At 39.7% G+C, this 22344-nt stretch overlaps 1 long non-coding RNA gene across 1 annotated transcript in view; it reads right to left on the bottom strand.

Annotated features, from left to right (window-relative positions):
• The window catches only part of LOC145970901 (uncharacterized), a 77295-nt gene extending 57255 nt beyond the window's left edge, over positions 1–20040 (bottom strand). Inside the window, exon 1 of the long non-coding RNA XR_014438667.1 lies at positions 19795–20040. This is a non-coding gene — a long non-coding RNA (uncharacterized LOC145970901). The remainder of the gene's footprint in view (positions 1–19794) is intronic.
• Positions 20041–22344: the final 2304 nt, after the last annotated feature.

Genomic DNA, 22344 nt, shown 5'->3' on the forward strand with positions numbered 1-22344 from the left:
AGGGGGAGGGAGATAGATAGATAGATCGAGAGAGAGAGAGAGTGAGAGAAAAAAAGTGAAAGAGTGAGAGAGGTGCTGAGAAAGTGCGGAGGCGGAGGTATGCCGGTCGAATGTAAATGAATTATTAAAAATTTAATCAATCGAATCGGCAGTGCCTTGTCTCCCATCTACGACGTAATGATTATTCATGCTGAGGTGGTTTCGCGCGAGCGAATATTTATAATTTGTTTATTTAAATTGTTCGGCCGCTCTCTCCGTCAGCGGGCCGCGTACCCTCGCGAAATTGCGTTATTAAGTTTACCGTTTCGTATAAATCGCATTTCGAGGCCAGATTATTGGAAACTCGGTAGCTGCCCACTTTATACACTCTTACGGTATACAGAGGGTCTCACCACCTTTTCTCATCGACGAAACGTATTTACAATACTGGCAAACATCTGCATAAAGATTCGCAGAATAGACTTAACACTTTCCATTTATCCGTTAAACTATATACAGTTGTATTAATAAAATTCATATCTCTCTCTCTCTCTCTCTCTCTCTCTCTCACTCTTGGTGCAGTTTGTCGATATATTTTGTATATGCATTTCAAACATTTGCAAACAGATTTTCAAAATATTTTCCATCGCATATAATAAACGTGCATTATCTCAAAATATATTTCATTTATATTTATATCAGAATCACACATTAATTATTATTCATAATTTTATCAAGTCAAAATAAAATTTTACGACATATTGTGTGAAGAAATTGCTTTAACGAACCTGCCAGCTCTCGTGTAATGAGATTTGAATATTTTCTCCATCGTCTCTCTAATAAGTGGATGGACCGTTCAATTTCTTGAGAAAGGCTCGCTGCTTCTATGGAAAGGATTCTCGCAAATTCGAGAATGTCTCGTCTCTCACGACCCCTCGAGAACTACCCCCCCTTCCCCCCCGTCCCACGACGCCACGCGCTTCTTCGGCATTTTCTCCCCGCGTCATATCCCAAGGTAATGTCGATCGATCGGCTCATTTAAATGTTGACCGCTTCTTGGCAGGATATAAAATTCAAAGTGCCTTATAGATACTTTCATATGCAGCGATCTCTTCGCTACCCCGACAGCCTATCCGTTTCTGTCTTGGTCCCTCTTTTTCTCTCTTTCTCTCTCTCTTTTGGATCCCATCGGTCGAAACGTATTCGTCGGCCTAATATATTTATGCAGGAATATATGCATGTACATGAAACCCACTCTCTATCCCCACCTTGTGCGCGAGCCCTTTACAAAACGCGCTTGTACTAGTATACATGCATATGAAATTATGTACGTAGTGGTAAGATTATGTACGTGCCTGACCTCGAGAATCGATATCCCGATGTGGGGGTGCAAAGTGGCCAGCCAAACTTTTCGGCTACACATTCATATAAACGTCGAGTTTTTTTGCAGCTATCATAGTGTATCATTCTGATATTAATAGTTGTAAAATTATTAGATTATGTAATTGATTCTAATTTTATCCGAAATTATTTTAATTTCCTTGATTTTATCTAATGTTAAAATTTAATTGTGCCAAGAGCAAAAACATTCTTCTTCTAGTCTCAATTCATTAGCATGTTCCGATTCAAATTATTTTAACACAGTTCCTTTATATCTAATGAATAGAAAAAAATACAAGTTATGGTATCGCGCAGAGAGCTGTCTTTTTTCACTTTTTATTTATTTTTTTTCAATATTCTTCATAGTTCGAAAGATTATACTTTAAAAGTAAATATGAATTTCAACGGAATTCAAACGGAATTCGTTAACCTGTCGATGCTCACAATTTTCTTATTGGTTAAAACGATGGCAGATTCGCAGTGTTACGCAGTTACCTTCGAATTCCGAAATTGGATGATGGCACGAAACATAAATAGTCCGTGAGGTTTTTAATCATTTTCTCCTCGCGCGGAATACAAAGTTCAACGCGCGTCCATGTTGCTCGAAGGGAAGAAAAACATTGCGCCGGTACAACGCTGTCAAAATATACCTTCCTCGCGCATCCGTCCCGCGGGCTCCACATTACGTGAACGTTAAATATTATTTTTAGGGGGACACATTTATTTGCGAATAAAAAATAGAGCTGTCTCGCGAATAAAGTGGAACCTCCGCGAATACGCGAAGCGTATTTCGCCGAAGCGCCTGTTGCTAAATATTCACGCGGTCTCTCCTCCCCGACATATCCCTCCCCACTGCTATGCGCGTATACGTTAATTACTCAGTAAACAGTAATTATTTTTATGAATATAAAACATTCTATTCATTATGTGAAACAAACAGACCGAAATATAAAATGGCTAATCATATCGTCGTGATAAACTTTATATAAAAACATATATAAAAAGAAGCTGAATGTATAATATTTTTTTATCGATAAAAGAGTTTAATGTATAATATGTAATACAATATATATCGGTTCTATATCGCATAAGAAAGTTTTTTTCTTTCAATTTACATAATAACCATAAATTCTCGTTTAACTGGTTAGACTAATAAGACAAATAAATAATGGTAAATATTATTTATTTATTCTTAAAAAATTTTATAGTATACAATCATATGGAAGATTTTCTTATATTCACTTGTACCCAAAAGAAAAATAAAAGATATGTACTACTTTCCAAACATATCAATAATCAAAAAGAAATTAAATTAACTTAGCATTACAACAAAGAGAGAAAGGAAAGTGGCGAGCAAAAAAAATATAGGAAAGCATTCCGGCAGTATTTCGATAGATATGGAAGAAGAAAGGTGAAAAATGATCAAATTTTTCGGTAGAGGGACCGGTGTAGCTCAATGCATTTACAGATATGCAGGATAAATGCGTATAGAGAATGGCAATAGTATAGATACACCCATACACATACATACATACATACATACATACATACATACATACATACATACATATATATATATATATATATATATATATATATATATATATATATATATATATACATACATACACACATACATATACATACACATACACATACACATATATATACGCATGCACATATACGTATATCCTCGCATCGAGACTACGTAACCGCGTTAGCGGAGAGAATCTGGCCGCGGGGTGCTTTTTAAAAATTCGTGATTTTAAAATTCGCGTTGGCAAACAGTCCCCACTCGATTCGAAGCGCGCTCACTCCCCGTATGGCCCCCTTCTGCACCCCTTACGGCACCCCTTGTCGCCGTTTCGACTCTTTTAGCTGCACTCACGCCGCCGACGGCGCCAATGGATGACAAAATATAAGCTCCAAGCCTGGATTCAATCAGAAATGGCGGCGACCCGCGCCACACATACGCAAACGCTCTTTTTTTTCCTTTGTCGGGCGCCCCTGCCTGGGCTTTCCGCGGGTCGACGGCTCGATAAATAACCATAAGAACGCGGAGACTCACTTTGTATGCGAATGAAACGATCATATGTACGCCTTTCCGTAGTTTTGGAGATAATGAAGCGGTCGGCAGGCTGTGCAAAGAATCGTTTGGAGCGAACCGCAGTGTGGTTTCAACCCCCGAATGCACTGAACGCTCTCTTATTCTTACATTATGCGGCGAATGCGTGCTCGAGAAAGATAGCGCTAAGCAGAAGTAAAGTGTGAAATTGCAATTGAGTCTGATTTTCCCCGCAAATTATAGTACAATGCTGTTGTAATAAAAAGTGACGCGTATCGGTTGATAACCAAAATTTTATTACAGTTGTGACATAAATATATCGGAGGTACTTTTATATGTACATTAACTCGGTTATCGATACCGCATTTAAATTTAACGACGTATATTCTAACTTTGTAACCATGTGACCGTTATAAAAGATAGCATTATCAAATGATACCTTAAGAGAGAAACAGATTTTTCATTATTCTATCGATAGCATCGTATTAATAGCATAGTCACTAATGCAATTGGTAGTAAAAGAAAAATTATAACGAGAGAGATATTTTGCTCAATCGCATCCTTATCAGAAAAATTAGATTCAATGAGTAAATATTTACCTAGCCGTAAGCGAAATATATTTGAAACGACCGGCGAGATTTGTTGCGGGAATTACAATTTTTTTGCGAAAATAAAAGTTTACATTTCCTGCAACTAAATTTTTAATCGAGCCAATTTTATGTCAGTCGCCGCGGACAAATTTTTATTCGCGGCCGTGCGCGATAGTGGGCTCCCTCTGAATCGAATATTTTATTGATAGATATCGAATGTACATCTCGTGGGGACCGAAATTCTCATGTAAGTACAGTCGATCATTGTAATGCCATTACGAAACATCCTGAATACGAGAATTTTTCACAGCGCAAATTAAATCCTAGCAAACGGGAGTGCACCGGAATGGTGATTGTAAATAATAAAATCTATTTTGTCGGTTTATTAAATCCAAATGCGGAATAAAAATGTTCGCAGACTACATATTGAATTATTTTCATAGCTCCGCGATGCAGCTTAACAATGGTGAAACGACCAACGATTTCTGCATCGGCCAAGATTGGCGCATTTTAAATGTCACCTGTGGTTTCAAAACAAACTCGACATGGTAGAGATATATTATAATGTACAATAAAATTTGATTAAATTATAATGTATAATAAAATTTGCTCGTTGAGCAAAGTTCTTTAACAAAGTTGTTTGAGAAAAGATGAGCATTACGATTAATGTATACGTGCCGTGATTAATTTAGCCATGTTATTGATATTCTGTTAAATCGCAGACATATTACACCCAGTCTTTCGATGACCAATAAATGTAAAAAGACCGTGCAAAGGTATACCGAGACGAGCAAAAAAATTCAGGTATCCCCGCGAGCTAAACCGTGTGACACAAGCAAAAGTCATTTCGATGCGCTACCGTCTATTTATATTTCACAAATCGCTTTCAAAAAGAGCGCAATACTTTGGGATTAGCGTACCGCGCAAAAAAATGTCACAGGGAATCGCCTATGAGCCGCGGCAGCGAGTCAGAAAAAAATTCGGAAATATTATTAAAAGCTGCTGGATCATCGCTGCGCACCCCCGGCGAACGCTGTGGTCGTCAGGGTGCGAGGGGATGGTTAGCTAGGCCGTTGGTTATCTTCGGCGGACAGCCCGTATTCAAATACGAGCCGGTCATACGTGTCCGAGGAGAGAGGAAGAGAAATGGAGAGATAGTGGTAGGCACCCCCTTAATACCGCGGCATAAAGTATGTATTACGCGATATAAAGCCGTGGAGAAAGGGAGGAAATAAAGTGCGTTGCCGCTGGCGAAACTGGGTCTCCATATAAAACGCACGTTGGGATTTTTCGGTCACGTTTGCCTGATTGCAATCAGGCTACTCGTCGATCTTGCAAATAAAAGTTATATGGCGACTGTTTGTGCTGAATTACCGACACGTGTTTTGTACCCAAAGCATCCTACGCGGCGTGCACGGGTTTGCCGGCAACACGAAAAATTCGACGGTCCCAGCGCAACGCGAGCGCGATCGTCTCGTCTCGTAAGTGAAACGTTTGAAGCGAATGGAAATATTGAGCATACGCGCTGTTACGAATACGCGTGTCCCGAGCGTATTGTTCGCCCATAGCCAGTGCTTGCTGTATTAGATTACAATCGAAGAGAGATGTCTAATTAGAATGTAAATCGTAAAATATCGTTTCGAAAAGTAACAGGATTTGCAGAATCTAAAGTAAATTATTTTGGAAAAAATAAAAGAAAGAAATGTAAAAAAGAATTTTATAAACTTGCATATATATATTTTAAATATTTCTTTATCGAATAATTTCATCGGTATATTTTCATTGATAGTCGTCGACGGTCATTCCTGTACGCGTGTTATTCCTAATGATACTCTTGCTAGAATTAACGTTCTCTTCTCGACGCCTGTATCAAACGGCTATAAATATTCTTTAGTGACAATTCAACGACTGTGATGTTCATTACGTGGCTGAATCGCGGGTAAACGCTCACATCTGCGATCCAACAGACGCGTGTACGTTCACCGATGTTGCGACCGAAAGCAGATACAGAACTGGTTCTGACATCTTTGGTGGTTCATTACGGAGCGTATCGTGCAACGGACAAAAACCAGGCGGAGCGATGTAGTCCGCCGCTCGCGGCCGCATTATTATCATTAATTATATGCGCATTACAGACGCGACTGTCGGTTACAGTGTTGCGGTTATTAGAGGAGGGAGCTAAGTGGCCGCGCGCTCGAAACAAACGCTCGGAAATCCGCAGTGCGTTTGATGCGCTTACGGAAAGTGAGATAGGTAGATAGGAAGGGAGGAAGAAGAGAAGAAAGAGCGAGAGAAAAAAATCAGAACGCGGCGAAAACTCGCACTCGTATAACCCCCGCTTGACGCGAGTTTTTTCGAAGGTCGGTACCTACGGCACGACGAGGCTGGGTTTAATGTAATGCTATAAAACCGGCATAATTTAGTAATGAACGGCCACTTTGCACAAATGGCTTCGTGCATCATGGCCAAACCAAAGAAGTCCCTTTGGCCGAGTGAGCGCGTGATAGGATAATAGTAATGTGCTTAATGGTAAATGGAGGCATTCAAGAGGCCGAGATTCAGATGGCACTCATAATGGCTGCCCGGACCGGCGTATCACCCCTAATAAGTACAAGTGGCACAAAATAGCTGTAATCACTTGACATCGTGGATCGTAAGATCATCCTGCTCCCCACTGTCAAAACATCGAGCACGATGCCCATCGTGACGTCTTGATGGGTATCACCTACCTACCTTGCGCGGTCAAGTTACGCTCGTGTCGTAATATATAGCGCCACGTTCATCAAATCATCTCGTCGGAAACCTCGTTCCCGTTTAGGAAGTATAAAGAAATAATGACCTCTTTCAAATTCTTTCATAGCGAATTAATGACGTATACTAATGCGAAGCAACATGCGGGAAAATTTAAAAATTCTTTTTAATACTCATATATGTATATGTAAGTAATATACAAGTATACACAAAAATGTTATATATACAACTTTTCTCATTAGAGTAAATCTAAGATCTTAAGATAATGATCAACTTTAAGAAACTACTTTTGATTTAATAACTCTCTTTGCAACTTTTTTTATTCTATGTTTAAGAAACAGAATTAAAATAAAGTCCAAATCCTATAGAGAGAGCAACAAGAAGATAAATAGCGTCACAAGAGTGGTCAAATCATTTGGAATCTACCGAAAGAAGCTTCATTGGAATCGAAAACGTCGATGCCGCAAGGTCACGTTAATGGACCATACGAATCACGGACTAATAATAACCCAGGCAGTGTCGCACTATCGGCGGTAATTCAAAGCAAATTTAACGGGGAGCGTATCGCAATTGCGGACAAACCGTATATACAGCGGGAAACATAACTCACCGTGGGTTTGTTTGCATTATCTGCCGCGCTCAAATACCCATATTTATCTCGTCTCTCGTGACACCCTGATGGGAGATCGTTATTTTATTGACACCTCGCGCCGGGCGAATATTAAATAACCGGCGGGCTCGGCGGGCGAGTCGCGCGTCGGATCGTCCGTCAAAAACTGTCCGATCCGATTTAATCAAGGAGCTCGCAAAATCATCCGAAAATTCGTTGCGTCTAATCGTCGAGCGATCGCGAACGCCGGTGAAGCGGGACAAAACTTGCGCCGTTTCCAGGATCCTACGATTTTTCTGATCCAAGTATATCAGCGTTCGCGGTGTGAATTATCGGTAAAACAACCGGCATAATATCGACGGCATTAATTCCGATAATGGCGACGCCGGGTAATTATTAATTTATATGACGCGTAGGAAAACGATTTGTGACACTGGAGCATTTGTCATGAGCTTAAAGTCCCCCTCAATGTGTCGTATACCACGGCCATTGGTATTTCTGTCCTCCTCCTCTTTCGTCGGTCAACAACTTTTCCATTCTCTGTTCCTCTCCCTCTCTCTCTTTCTTTCTCTCTCCGTTCTCGCTCCGTTCATTTCCTCATTGCATAGAGGGTCTATTTGTTGCTCGTGATCGATGAAACGATTTCAATTAACAAAATGCGCTACGTCGATGGTCACGGTCTCTCATTTCGAGGCGGCGAAAAACGCGCTCGCGCGCACGCACCAGATCGCTTTCGGAATTCGCCGAAAAATATGCTCGCACTCAAGGCTAATGGACCGGATGAATGAGGTCGTTTTGTCGGGCCGCGGGAATCGCACCGTAGAAAAATATCAACACTAAAGTATAGCGCGGAATCAATTCCGCGTCGCTTTGTCCCGCGCCGCGTCTCTCGCCGCGGCTGAGAGTTAATTAACCGCTGACACGGCCTTTCGGAATCAAACCCGATGCGAAGCGTTTGCGTTCTTATGGTTATAGATTCGATTGCCGCGCGTTGTGACTGCAGTTTGTTAATATAAATAATTCCTCAAAAGTCGATAGCATAGCTCGATAAACTCAGCTTTCAATTCGAAACTTTCGTAGTTTATGTACAACGGATATATTTTTCATACACATGTCGTGTAAAATACTCGTAATATTCAGAAAAGTATTGATCGAGAATGTAAGAATATGTATTATACACACATTATTGCAGAATCGTTTCCATAATGAAGGGTGAAGTTATAGATGCATTGCTCGATATGTCGATCTGTCAAATTAGATCGCTTGATATGAGAGCACTTCGACAATATGCTTTGCCGATATATTTCACAATGTGGTGCAGCCGACCGACCGCGTCAGGCTTTCCCCCCGGGGAGAAATATCGCGGATTATTATTTAGTCAGTTTATCGCGCAAATTAGTCATGCGAATAGGGATTCATTAGAGCAGTCGCTTAATTATCGGCGTTACAGACGACGCTAAAGTGAGAAATACATGGCGCAGCTACGCAAGCACCACGCGAGCTTAAATCTGCATTCTGATTGTTCGCGAGTGTTACCAATGTCGATATCCGCGTTTTGTTCGCTAAGCGAGTTAATTAACTTTCGTTGCGTGACTGAGATATTCGTAAGCGCGATGTCGATTGCACGCCGACGATGGAAATCTTAAAACATTCGGGAAATAAGCTGTATGTCGCCATCGACGTCACTTTCGAGGATGCTACATCCGTGATGTCCTTAACTAAATAATTACCGCGAAAGACGCGCGAAATTTCGCTCCGCAAGCAGATTCATTTATATTATTCGGTTAATCAAGAAAAGTGGGCACATCCCGACGCGGTGATTCGCTAATGATTCAAACCCCGGTAGCCGGGAGATGCCGAGAAAGTTTTTTATCTTTGGGGTCGACGGTGAATCTTCGCGGTTCCACATTAACTGGAATCGAGATAGTTTCGAGCGCGCGCGAGATAGCGCGATCTCATTTGCATGGAAAAGGCGAATAGAAACTTTTTTCCCTCGGACTTCAACTTTAATTCTTAATGAAAATGAGCCCCTCGTGAAGTCACTAGTGTTGGCAGGCGATGAGATGAGGCATGGCTCGGTCGGCGAGAGATTTGCCGGAAGGGGAAGAGGAGACGACGGTTGGGACCAGGAATTCGGGCGGCGAACAATGAACACGAGCGAGCCGTTCCAACGCCTTTGGCCACGCGCACAATCATCTATTTAATATGTCGTAGTCTTGAAAATGTCGTTGCCTTTGCGATACACGTCGCTAAGCTCCGACAACATAGTTCAAATGATTGAATGCGCGCTTACCGGAAGTATTGCGTAAATATGAATTTTTATAAAATACATGAGAATTAAGAAAAAAAATAGTTAATTAGCGGTAATCAAAGTTGGAATTTAGCTCGTTACATAACTCGTTAAGAAATTCAATTAATATTTAAAGAGACCAGCCTCTTCGTGGGAAAATTGTGGCTTATTAATTAAAAAATTGAGACGTAATTATTCAACACGCGATAAAATTTTGAAAGGTACGTCAGCATGGCGATCTTTTCAATATTAAGCGACGGATAAAATTTCAACGGCTCGTAGAAACTGCAGCGTATATATACGCGTACTCGGTAAGTATATGCAAGCCTTTATCTCTCATGAGAGTCCTCGGAGCTTTACCGCGGGCGTGAGCCTTACCGAGCGATTCTCTCTTTCGAATACAATATTGTTTCGTCGAGTAGGCAGACGCTTGACTACCAGATCGCAGACAATAGTAATCATACTCGACTTCGTACTCTTAAACGAACAGTAGCAGCAACGCCGGCGGGCAAGTCAAAGAATCACGATCGAGAATGCAAACGTTCATAACGGATAACTCATCGAGACCATAATTCAAGCCGAGAGAATAAAATTCGCGTTTGTGAAATGTGAAATATTTAAATCTCCAAAGTTTGGTCATTCGGATCGGACCGGAAGTCATCCCGGGCTTCTCTCGGGAGGCCGCGCTAAATCCATCGGGATGATACGTTTCGCGAGCAAGGTGAGCGCTGTAAAAAAAAAATTCTTGGCCAAGAAAATCCCTTCTGTTACCCTCTTCTGTTACCCCGCCGTGCACCACCGCCGGCCGCTCCTCGTGAGCTAACAATGGGGCGAGGCTCACGTGCGCGAGGAATCAAGTGTTCTCGCACACCAGCGCAGTCCACTAGACCGAGGGAGGGCGCATGCATAATACAATGACCCTGCTAAGTACTATTTTAAAACAATGCTGAAATTGCTTTAGGGGATAAAAATGAACGAGGTAGCTAGGTGTATTTTTCTCCCCTCCGCCCGCATCCCCTCCTCTCCCCGCTTCTTTGACGAGGGTACACGTATACGCGAAAATACACGGTATAGTTACCACTACTACCAAGCACCACCCCCTTGCGCGCACCCTTCGCACCGTTGTGCTCGAACATAGGCACAGCTACGTACAAAGCTCTAAGCCTTTGAGTCGCAGTCTCACCGGAACACAATAAGGCGCTCCATTTTTTTTGTTTTCACATTCACTTTAAGAGCGCGCGCGGAAGAAGGGCGGAATGTGCGACGAGGAGAGCACGAGCTGCAGTTCGCTTTTTTGCGAACAACACCCTCGCAAATATCCTGTTCGATATCTCGTGGCTGTCTTTCTCGAGTTTCGGAACTTTTATGTGAATCGCCGAATTTTCGACGCATCAACAAGCATTCTTTCAACCGATGGCTAGTATTTTATTTTAAAATTTCAAACTGAAAAAAGATTTCTTTTCTGGAATAAATCATTCAAATGTGTATAATGTTTTGCGAATTTACTCTTATTCTTTCTAATACTAGTAAGTATTACTATGATATATGATATATAAATAAATTTAAAAAAATCTACAGATGAATTACAACGTGATTGTTCTTTAAAGAAGCAAAACGTCACGCAACGGTGCTATTTATATCTTACTTAGCTTTTAAGCGTCATGTGCAGCCTATCATAATTATGCTACAAGAACTTAACCAGGGCACAACCTATCGATCTCAAGAGCGTTTTGCTTCAAAGTTAAGGCCGACATCTACATGCGCGAATAAGGTGCTCGAGCATGACGACTCTGCAATTCTTAGGTGGTCCTTTCCCGTTACTTTGACATTTTTAATTACGGACTCTCGTTGTCGACGAGCGGGCTCGTCTATGCTTTGTGAACAGGCGGTTCTTGGCAGCTTGACCGGCATTAAAAAGCAGGCACGAACGAGTGGCGAGAATTAACTTGAAATTTGTAATTGTCTGAGGCTACTTCGCGACGGCACTTTTATGCGTTTTATTTCTTCGAGGACAAAGTCTTTGATGAACCGTTAACTGTCATTATTTTGGATTATATTCTATATGAACTGGTTAATACACGTTTGCATATTGAAGTATGAATTATCTATTGGATAAGCAAAGACGAGTATTTGACAATTAACTTTTTTTATACTACATAAAATATGGTAGATTTCTATCTCTCTCTACTTTATATAAAATATAAAATATGAATCTTAATTGTATATTTTTTATGATATTGTTTTATTTTTGCATTCTTCAATAAATAGTTAACAACATTTTGCTGTAGCGATTAAATTAAATTTTCTCTGATAAAAAAATTCGGTTATCTAACATTAATGTTTCCAAAGTCTTCCACCACTTATTGTATTGTAATTGAAGACATGAAATATACAAAGAAAAATAATAAAAAATTAAAATTTAGGCCTAGAGAAGATACACTAATCTAGATACACTAACAAGGCACTCGCTCGCTTCCTGGCAATAATCAAGAATTAGCATAGTAGAACGATTGAATTGTTAGACGAGTTTTGAATTAAATTCGATCCAATACTGGCATTTTTATTTTAAATGGAAGGAAAAGGAAGAGGGCTCCGGCGACTGTGGCGAACGAACTCTGTCCCGCACTCCCTTTCATCGTCTCTAATGTAATTTTTCAATGTCATTACCCGGGACGTTTGAGGGAAAGTGAAGGCTTTTAAGGTAAACTAAAATTTCGGTATATTTTCCATGAACGACGATGGAATCACAGTAAATGAATTATCTTCGTTAGATGCAGCTTATTACTGGTCATTCGGTTAACCGCGTATACGTTACACACGTTCCTATCCGAGCGATAATATCTTAATTGCATAATAATTGTAGGATAATATATTGTCATATATTCATCGTTACTTTATACTTCAAGATATCGACGATTATGAAAATGGCTATACTCTTGAAATATTCGATTAGCCAACTCATTCGACAATCTTAATCTTAAGTAGATCGTACAACACTTTTAAGTAAACAGAACAACATGAACAAAGTAAGAGAAAAAAGGAAGTCAGACAGAATCGAGAAGCTATTATATCATTAACATCGTAAAAGATGGCTCATGGCTCTCTGCGCGTGTCAACGTTGTCCCAAGAATCTGTTAATAAAGAGGCTGGCGAATCCGCAGATTAGAAACACGGCCGTATTCGAAATTAGCATCAGTCTGTAGGCATAATGTAGCTACCCGTCCTCGCGTGAAACCAATAATCGCGTGGCGCGAGGTCGGGTATAGATTAGAAGGGTGAGTCGGCATAGCTAATACGCGCGTTAATAAGAGCCCCCGTTCCATGCTTCGTGCGCTGTATATAAGCGCTCGGCATGTAATTTCTAACCACATTTCCCCGTATTCGCTTTAAATGTACGTACACATACGAAGGAAGCTGACTGGAAGTTACGAACCCGTATACCGTGTGTCTCGATATACAAACGGAGCAACCTGCCTCGTTCCCACGAGGGGAGGGGGAAAAGAAGCCCTCATTAATTCCAACAATATTCATACTTCTGACCTCGGGGATATGCTTTAAAGATTCGTTTATTCTGTTACATTGAACTTTTGTTGAATAATAAGCGTTAATAAAATTATTCATCATAGCATCATGCATATATTACGTATTATTCTTTATGATAATCTCTTAATAATACTATTATTTTTTATGATTTTAACAGCTTTAATAATTAATTAAATCTAACAAGTACCGAAGAAAGAAACAATTAAACGTCCGTAATCATGACGAAATTTCTCGAGTTCTGAAAAATTGCCCACGTTACGACACGCGTCACGAGTGGCTGGTTTCCGGCCGAGTTCCACGAAATGTTCCGGTCTTTAACCAGCACCAGCAGCGTATCACCCGTTACAATTCGACTAGACGAGTATACTTATACGGGGCCGCAGAACGCCACGGTAGCCAGGCACATTCGCAGGAGGTCGAGGGTGGCGGCTACCCATAGCCCGCAGGCTGTAGTCACGTAATTAGGTGATTAAAATTAGATCTCGCATCAGCCAGAAACTCAATTAGCAATTAAACGTGGCATTTTCTCTAATTACGATACGTTCTCACTAATTACCGTAGCTAACCTCCCCCGCATCGTCTCCCGCGAGTGTTCTCCACGGCTACTAGCTTGTCGTTTCCAGCCCTCTCCCTCTCCGCTCCTTCCATATATTTCTCCTCACACTATCGTTTTCCCTCCTTCTCTCGTTCTACGTCGAATCGTCGAAGTACTCGGGGAAACGAACCGGATCAGGGTGCCGTACGCGCGTCGACCTATCGAAAGTATCGATGCCAATTGCCTGCCTTCCGACGACCCAGCCGACTACCGACGCACTCGTTTATCGAATTACATCGACAGGAACGCGCCTCCTCTGACTCTTTCGAGATCTCCCAACTCGCACCGTTGCGTATCTCTTCCCGCGTAATTTCTGATGGAAAATAGCGAGGGTGCTCGAGATGCACGTCGACCGGACAAATCAAGATTATATTGAAGAGGAAGTCTCGAGACGTTCGCAGATAAATCACAATGCTCGCGAAACGTACGCGACCAAGTTTACGAATTTATTTTCGAACTTGGCAACTGCCGAATTTCCATCAATAATTGATGCGCTCTGCGGACGAGTTTCGAATCGTGGAAAAAAATATGGCCGGGCTTTTAGTATTCGTTAAATTACAGAAGATTGCGGTATTTATGTATGGATCGAGAAGAGTTGTATGGGTTTCGGTCTAGTCGCGAGATATTTTTTTAGATTACTTAGATTGGGTTATGCATTGCAATATGGAAAAAAATATTGCCGGTCCTATAAACGCAAAATTATTGCCAGGTTTAGCTATCGTAAAGCGTGTGAAATATAGTTGATATCGTGAAATTTTGATGCAATGCTAATATTTAAATTCACATTTATAATTAGCTAAGTAGACATACAGTAACCATTTCCAAGTGAAAAAAGTGTCAACGTTTATTCTTGTTACATAAAAATTAATGTATTTATAATCTTCTCGAATTTTAATTACTTAGAGATACGATAACGCCCAACTACATTAAAGCTCAGACATTAAACAACATTATGGTCAAATTTTTTAAACAGATTACATGAATTTAACAAATTATTTTTTCTAAATGTGATTCTAAATGAATCTTCAAAAACTTTGCCTCGCATAAACCATGATTTCTAGATTTCTAGATTTCTAGATTTTCGATAAGAGTTGATTGGAATTGTCATCAATATAATACCGCCAATATGATTGGATCGGTTTCTCTCCCTTACAAAAATTAACTCTCGAGCGTGATACTTTTGGAAACGTCAAGAAAACGGAAGCATTTTCCTCGAAAAGCCTTGAAATGGAAGTGTTTATTATTACTTGGTTGTAACGGAGATTCGATGCCGTGCGGTCACGGCTCCCAATTATTTTAATCACCGCCAGAGTTGCCGTCGCATTCACCTCCCGCAATGAATAATCATATCGAATTACACACGAGCGGCCCTCAATCGTAGACACGATTATTATAGCATAGCTACGTTACGTAATGCCGGTCGACTTAATTATTGAACGCATATCAGGCGCGACTATTGGGTTTAGTAATTTGCCACTTACACGGATTGTCGTCGTATATGCATCGAGAGACGGGGATATATACGTGCTCGAGATTGTTATTTCGGATAACCAATGACAAACGCAAATCGAATTTGAATTGCCGCGTGTCGTCGATATTATGCATCGCACACGCATCGCATTATTTATTAACGTTTTAACGATGAACTTTTTCAGAGCAACGTTTCGCGACTGACTTATTGTTGATATGCGAAACCGAGGAAAAGTATTGCGGTTTCCACTGGAAAAATATTGTTCAAATGTACGCGACGTACATCGTATCGCATCGTATCGCAAATCGGAAGAATCAATTAACGAACGTTGATTCACCCAAATAAATTGCATACAATTTATCAGTCGATGTCTACCTTTATTTTTATCAAGCCAATGCGAGCAGTCATCAAAATAGTTTAATAATTAAAAATGCAACGTCAAAACGAGTAGCAGAATATCCGTAACAGCGTATCACGAACAATTGCAGATGCAATTAAAAATTGTGGAATCTGCTTCTAAATGTATGGTGTAAACAAATGAGCGAATCGGAAGCACATATTTTGTAACGCGCGTAGAGATAAGCGTATCCCGTTAATTAATAAATTACGATAATAGGACAGATCGTTAAAGAGAGGAGAGCATTTCTTGGATAACGTATTACGAAGAATATTAACGACTCTATTGATCGAAACTGGAACGACGAGGAACTCGAAAACATTGTGCCGATGAGATATGTAATTAAATTAATATTTAGAGGTTGTATACGTATACGTAATTATAGTTCATTATCGGACGCCCCGGAAAGGTCAGACTCAATAAGATACGCGTGCTTGGTTAACATTATGTCACATCGCCGAATTACGTCCTATGGTTTCATTAGCTGAGTTGGAATAAAGTTACCGATCGATAGGCATCAGCGTGCACGTTGTACAAACTGATCGCACCAAGTTTCCACTATAGTAAAACCAGACGATCATGAATAATAAAGCGCGCACGCTGCGCGATATTAGCCTTCTTGTATTTAGAAGCAAATTTTATTATCCCCAGATGTATAAGGCAGATGAAAAGATTTATTTCCCGTTACCGATAATCGGCGGGCCGTGAGTAAAAAAGATCTAAATTGCAATTATACACAGATATTCTTAGCGGAGAATGTAGCCGCGCCGCGGTGCTTATGCACGAAAAGCATTAAAACGCAAATTGATAGACTGGCGCATCGTACCTGGGAATAATCTAGAAAGTTATGAACCTCGTAATTTACCTCGGCCTTACTTAAATTCATAATGAGACGCATTTAAAGCAGCTGCCGGTAATCACAGCGATTAAAACGTCTTTAAGCGTATACCGAAACAATTTATGACGTCCTACCGACAAAAAACTTCTACACACGTGTTTCGATGGAACGAATTAGTATGCGGAAACGTATACAGGGAGAACAAAATTTCATAATCTTTTAATCTTTAATTTTTTTTCCAAATTGTGCGTTTATTCTCATTGTCGCAAAACAACCGGCTGTCAAAGAATCATGAAGAATCTATGATGACGGTAATTTCTGACCACGCATTTTTTCCTCATTTTCAAATGGCATCCCCCTTCGACCAATAATTCTTGCAAGAGTCATCAATCACACGTTATACGCGAACGAATCGGTCGATCACACATCACTGGGCCATCCATACATAACGAAAACCGATTGACATTAACGCGATAAATTCTAAAAAAATATATATGTATATTCAAAAACACTGCGGACGATTCTATTTTTCACGCAATTCTGAGAATATCGTAATACTTTGCAATTTGTTTTTTTTTCACGTATCGATAAGTTATTTTATATATTAAGAAAATTTATAAAACGAGTTAATTTTATAAATTACTTTAAAGCGGTTCTTAGATTTATAAGAAAAATTTAAAATACTAAAATATGATCTCATTCATAAGCCATTAATGGGGTGTACAAAGTAACATTGAATTATATGTTGTACGTAATCATTCGGTTATTCGAGCATGTGACGCGTAACATGCAACGTTATTGCAAAAAGGCTTAACGCGATAAGGGATGGAGAAAACATTTTTCGAGAGTATCGGAAGCCTCGCGAACGTGGGTGTTTTTTTAAAGAGACGCGCCTGAAAATTGATTATCGCGTTCGATCGATCCGGTATCAAATTCTACAAGTATAATTGCAATCAAAACGAAGCTGCACTGATATAACACGCTGTCCGCGTTTCCGACAATTATTTCTCTATCCATTTCCTATCGCCAAAACCACGATATTCTCGAGGAATCCGATATATTCAATTAACACTGCGCCGCACTTCCACTTGCAAATCTACCGCGTTTTACGTGGCGAATCGGTAATTCTTTCCCAGGCTTCCATGTTTTCCATACTGCGATCCAAAGGTTGCAATGCCGTCAACATCGAATTGTTGTTGTTCGCACTATACACGACGATCAAATTATCGTTTCGGTATTTCGAGTTATTCCACAGCCTAATCAATAGAACGCGAAAAAAGGAGACTCACGCCATTAATATCGTAAAACGTAATTTCCTCTGTAGTCGATAACGCTTATTTCTAAATTCGATACTAAAGCGATTACGCGCGCGGAGGTGATAAGCGAATTTGCGCGACGCTCTCGGATAGCATCCATCTAATATTTACAAAATCCCGTAGAGACAGTTTAGAGAAGCGTTCTTCGACAGCCCGTGGGGGGCGCGTGGGCGCTTCGAAAAAGCATTTTTTTCGCCGGACGAAAATTCCTTACCCCGATAAATCACGATTATTTGACCGAGGCTTCCCCGGGCGGGCAGTATATTTTACTTACAAAGTCACACGTTGGATCACGCGCGCACTTTTTTTGCTCGGCTACCGGGTATTACATTTTTAAATGGTTTTTACGTTTTGAATAGCAATGGGGCGCGCTTTGCTCGCGCATACCTTTACGTACCTACGCGCCCCGTATGCCGCCCCCTCCGACCAGCATGATACGAACTATCTCTGTCTCGCGCCCTCTCATCCCTCTCGACACTTCCGCCCGTGCTCTCCTTCGACCTCCTCCCCTCGCCTTTCTTTCCCCCGTGACGCCTCCACACCACTCGCGCTCACTGTCAGGCGGCAGGTTTTTCGCGGTGGGCACGATATCGTTGTGTCAGACGGGCGCCGGCCTCATTTGCGAGGCTTTCGCCGGAACTCCGCGGCCAAGAATTATAATTAAGATCCCGCACCGTCGCCCTCGGTCTCTCACCCCCGCTTGCCGCCGCACGGCGGCGTTCACCTTCCGTGATATTACATTCCATTCCGAGCTGGATCAATCCTTTAATGGCCGGAAGTTTAATTTGTGCGCCGCTACAAAATAATCGCGAATTGCGCCGACGAGCGCGCGATGTGGAAGCGTGACCCGTCGAGAAGTTTATTATTCATAAGGTCTTATTATTGGACCGATTTTTCTTGGGTATCGAGCGTTATCACCGGTGTTTGAGAAAAATGAATATTAAACTACCCTCTTTGATGTGCTATGCTATATTTGGCGAATATGTAGTGTTCCTTTGCGTAAAGCATCTATGAGTTTTCGGAATAAAAACTTAGGATTTGCTAATATTATGTATAGGAATGACTACTTACATTAATTTTATGTTTAACGATCGATTATTTCTTTGTATCACATTATCTGCTATTTATATTATGTAATATATTAATATTTTTATTTTCTAGATATGTACATATTTATTATTTTGTACTCAAATGTAACGTTCATGCAAAATTGCCTTTGAATATTAAATATTGAAATTGACATTTTTGCAAAATTACTTTTAAACAGTAACTGTTAAATTTAGAATATAATGTATGTATTAAAATGTAAATAGACTTTTGTACACTTATTATTTATATTGCTATTTCGATCTATTAAAATTGTATTTAACATAATCATATATTAGGAATTATCATTATTTTATATCAATGTTTAAGTATTTTTTAATATTTTAATATCTATAACTATTGTATATAAGTGTATAAATATTGCATAAATTTGTATAAATATTGTATATAATAATGTACAAATATTGCATATAAAAAACTGCGTATGATTATAACTTCGAAATAATTAAATTAAATATATACTCGTATATACATATATACAATAATTATAAATGGAAAACAGTCAAACATGATTAATATTTAGAAAATAATTATAACGCGCAATTGATATTTTTATCTTTTCTTTTAAGAAAAGTAATTAATTTCAAAAATAGATAATTTTTAAAAAAAGTTTTGGTTATATATACATTTTTCCAAAAATAGAACAAGTGTAAAAATGTAATAAATGTATAAATAATTATAATTAATTGTATAAATCATTTAAATAATTAAAATTTCTTGCAAACAAAATATTGAAATTTATATGGATTATGTTACATACAAATATATAAAATGGATCACTCAATGCCTCTATGGAGGTAAATGAGCATTTAATTTTATAAAAGTAACAAATGATTAATTAAATAAATTATATATTACTCACTCCAAGTTGCTAGATCGTCATCCAATTTCTTCCCGGTTTTTTCTTCCTCTCTTGTTCATCCTTCTTCTTGTTCATCTTGCTTCTTTTGGATGACACTCGCGAAAACACTGTTAATTATAATCGCGCATCACTTTATACGGCACTCCCGATATTAATCGTGACACACATTTTATTACATTGCAATAAGAAAATAAAATTATCGTCGTATAAAGCACTCGCTCAATAGTCGAAATTTACATTATTACTCGTCGCGATGATATCTGTTGTTAGCAAATAGTAGCTCTTGTTTAAGAACGATCGTCGTGTATCATGTGACACAGATGTGAATAAATATACAAGTCAAATATGCAATATCCGAAAATATATAGTCGCTTTGCCAATTATCAGCAAGATGGATTTTGATAGAGCAAATCATGTAAAACACTCATTTTAACGAATCATTAATGCACAAACACCGAATATTTACTACGCAATTAACAAGTATTGAAATACGCGTATGCTTAAACACGATTGTATTTACTAATTAAATGTGCTGTAACATCGCTCGGAGTCAACACGTTCTATATTTGCCACGTTTTGTTAATGAGCGAGAAATTGGAAAATAATATCGGCTTTATTTTAATAGCGCGTGATACTATGCGAATAAGGTTAGATTAGGTTATGATGCGATAATTATGGAAATAGATTAAACATGTTAATTGATACTTGTAACTAATTGAAAATACCTTAGGAAATGATTGATATTCGACATTATAATATTTGAGACGATCATATTTAGAAGAAATAATACTACAATATACGAAAAGTCTCACGACACAACCTTCTCGCTCGTAATTCACCGAGTGACAACAAGATGACGCGCGTAAACACTAGTTCAGAGGTTATCATTGACATCTGAATAGATAGAGCCTTTTGAAAGGGGTATCTGATAAATGCGGTAAGGGGGGAGTGAACTTCGGTTAATTCCGTCAACATTCGATTATATTCGGCACAATTTAACGACATGACGATTCCATTGACATCACCGATTCTCAACCAGATCTTCACAGAAATGTTTAAAGAATGTTTATTTAGAGAAAATCACTAACGCCGCTTAAATAATTTTATATATATTTTAAATAGCAGTTAGAAGGCATTTTCTGTTGTTTCGCAAAACTAAACAAATGTATAAAAATGTGCAAAAAATTATATTTATATTATTATTATTATTTATTTATACTTATTTATTCTTTTAATTTTTATAATAATAAAATTATATATATAAAAAGTAATATAAATTTAAAAAAATTTGTCAATAGAGGTTATCCTTTGTCAATGTCAATAGAGTTATCCTTTTTACTCTACATTGAGAGGAAAAAATGATAACCTCTGAACTACTGCAGCCCAGTGTAGCCAGTTCAGCTATAAAGAACAGAGTAACGTTTACAAAAAAGTGAGCGCTGAACGCTGTGTGACATCAGATCAGTTCCTTGACACGTGTTAAATTCCTACACGAAATATTTAACGCTCTACAAAATAAGTACGTAAGGAATCGTGTGTAAAAAATAATTGCATTTTTTTCTTTAATGCGAGTGGAAAAGTAACGCGTTATATTCTAAAATTCGGCGCTTATATTTTGCCTAAAGTTAAGGTTAAAGTTGAGATTAAGGTTAAGAGGTTACGATTATTTATTCAAGTCAAAATTTGAAAACGAAAGAAATAGTGACGTCTTTATTTATGTTCTTAGCATATGTCCTGTGACGTGACACTTGGCGGTCCGTCACAAGGATCGCGAGATCCGACCGAGAATGAATTTGGGCCCTCGTTCTCCCCTAATTTAGGGAGAGAGCGGCTATTGGAGGCGAGATTATATTCGCCTTCCGTGCGTACAAATTTATTTGTTAGCGTTAAGATTAGGCTTAAGAGCGGGCACGATGGGAAACGCTGACGGGATCTCATCCGGTGGCTCAAAATTGAGGAAGAAGTACAGGATACAAGGAAACGGGCGAGCGGAGGCGCCGACTAAAAGGAACACGCCAAGCTAAGTATTATTATTTAATTGCGTCAATAATAAAGTCCACTTAAGACTACCGCTGCCGCCCCTGTAAACATTCACATGCCCAGCAGGTACGGGGAACAATTGAAGGGAAGGCCAACCAGCGGACGAAAACTGACACTGAGACCCCGAGTCGGAGTCATCTCGGCCGGAACAGCGCTAAAGAAGAACATTCTAAATAACGGCGAGTGGCTGCCGAAAGTATCTCTCCTGACGGGCCTCGACGAGAGGAATTATGGAAAATAAAAGAGGAAACGGGGTGCGACAAGCACATGTACAGCCCTGAAGGCCGCAGGATTAAATGGGCCACACGACGATCCTGAGGGTTGCGGAAGCGCCACAGGTGGCCTAGTTACGCATTAATTTGCTAGCGTGATTCCGACGGGCCTTCCGCTCGCCACTGTTCGGCGGACCGGCGAGGAGTACGACGGCCCAAACTCATCGATTTCTCACGCTGATGCCGAGAGCGCCGAGGACCTCACGGAGTCATCGGTGAGACGAGCGTCGACCCCATC

The sequence above is a fragment of the Camponotus vicinus genome, unplaced genomic scaffold, assembly GCF_025532165.1.
Source record: "Camponotus vicinus isolate PSW18456_S1 unplaced genomic scaffold, iyCamVici1.0 SCAF_4, whole genome shotgun sequence".
NCBI lineage: Eukaryota > Metazoa > Arthropoda > Insecta > Hymenoptera > Formicidae > Camponotus > Camponotus vicinus.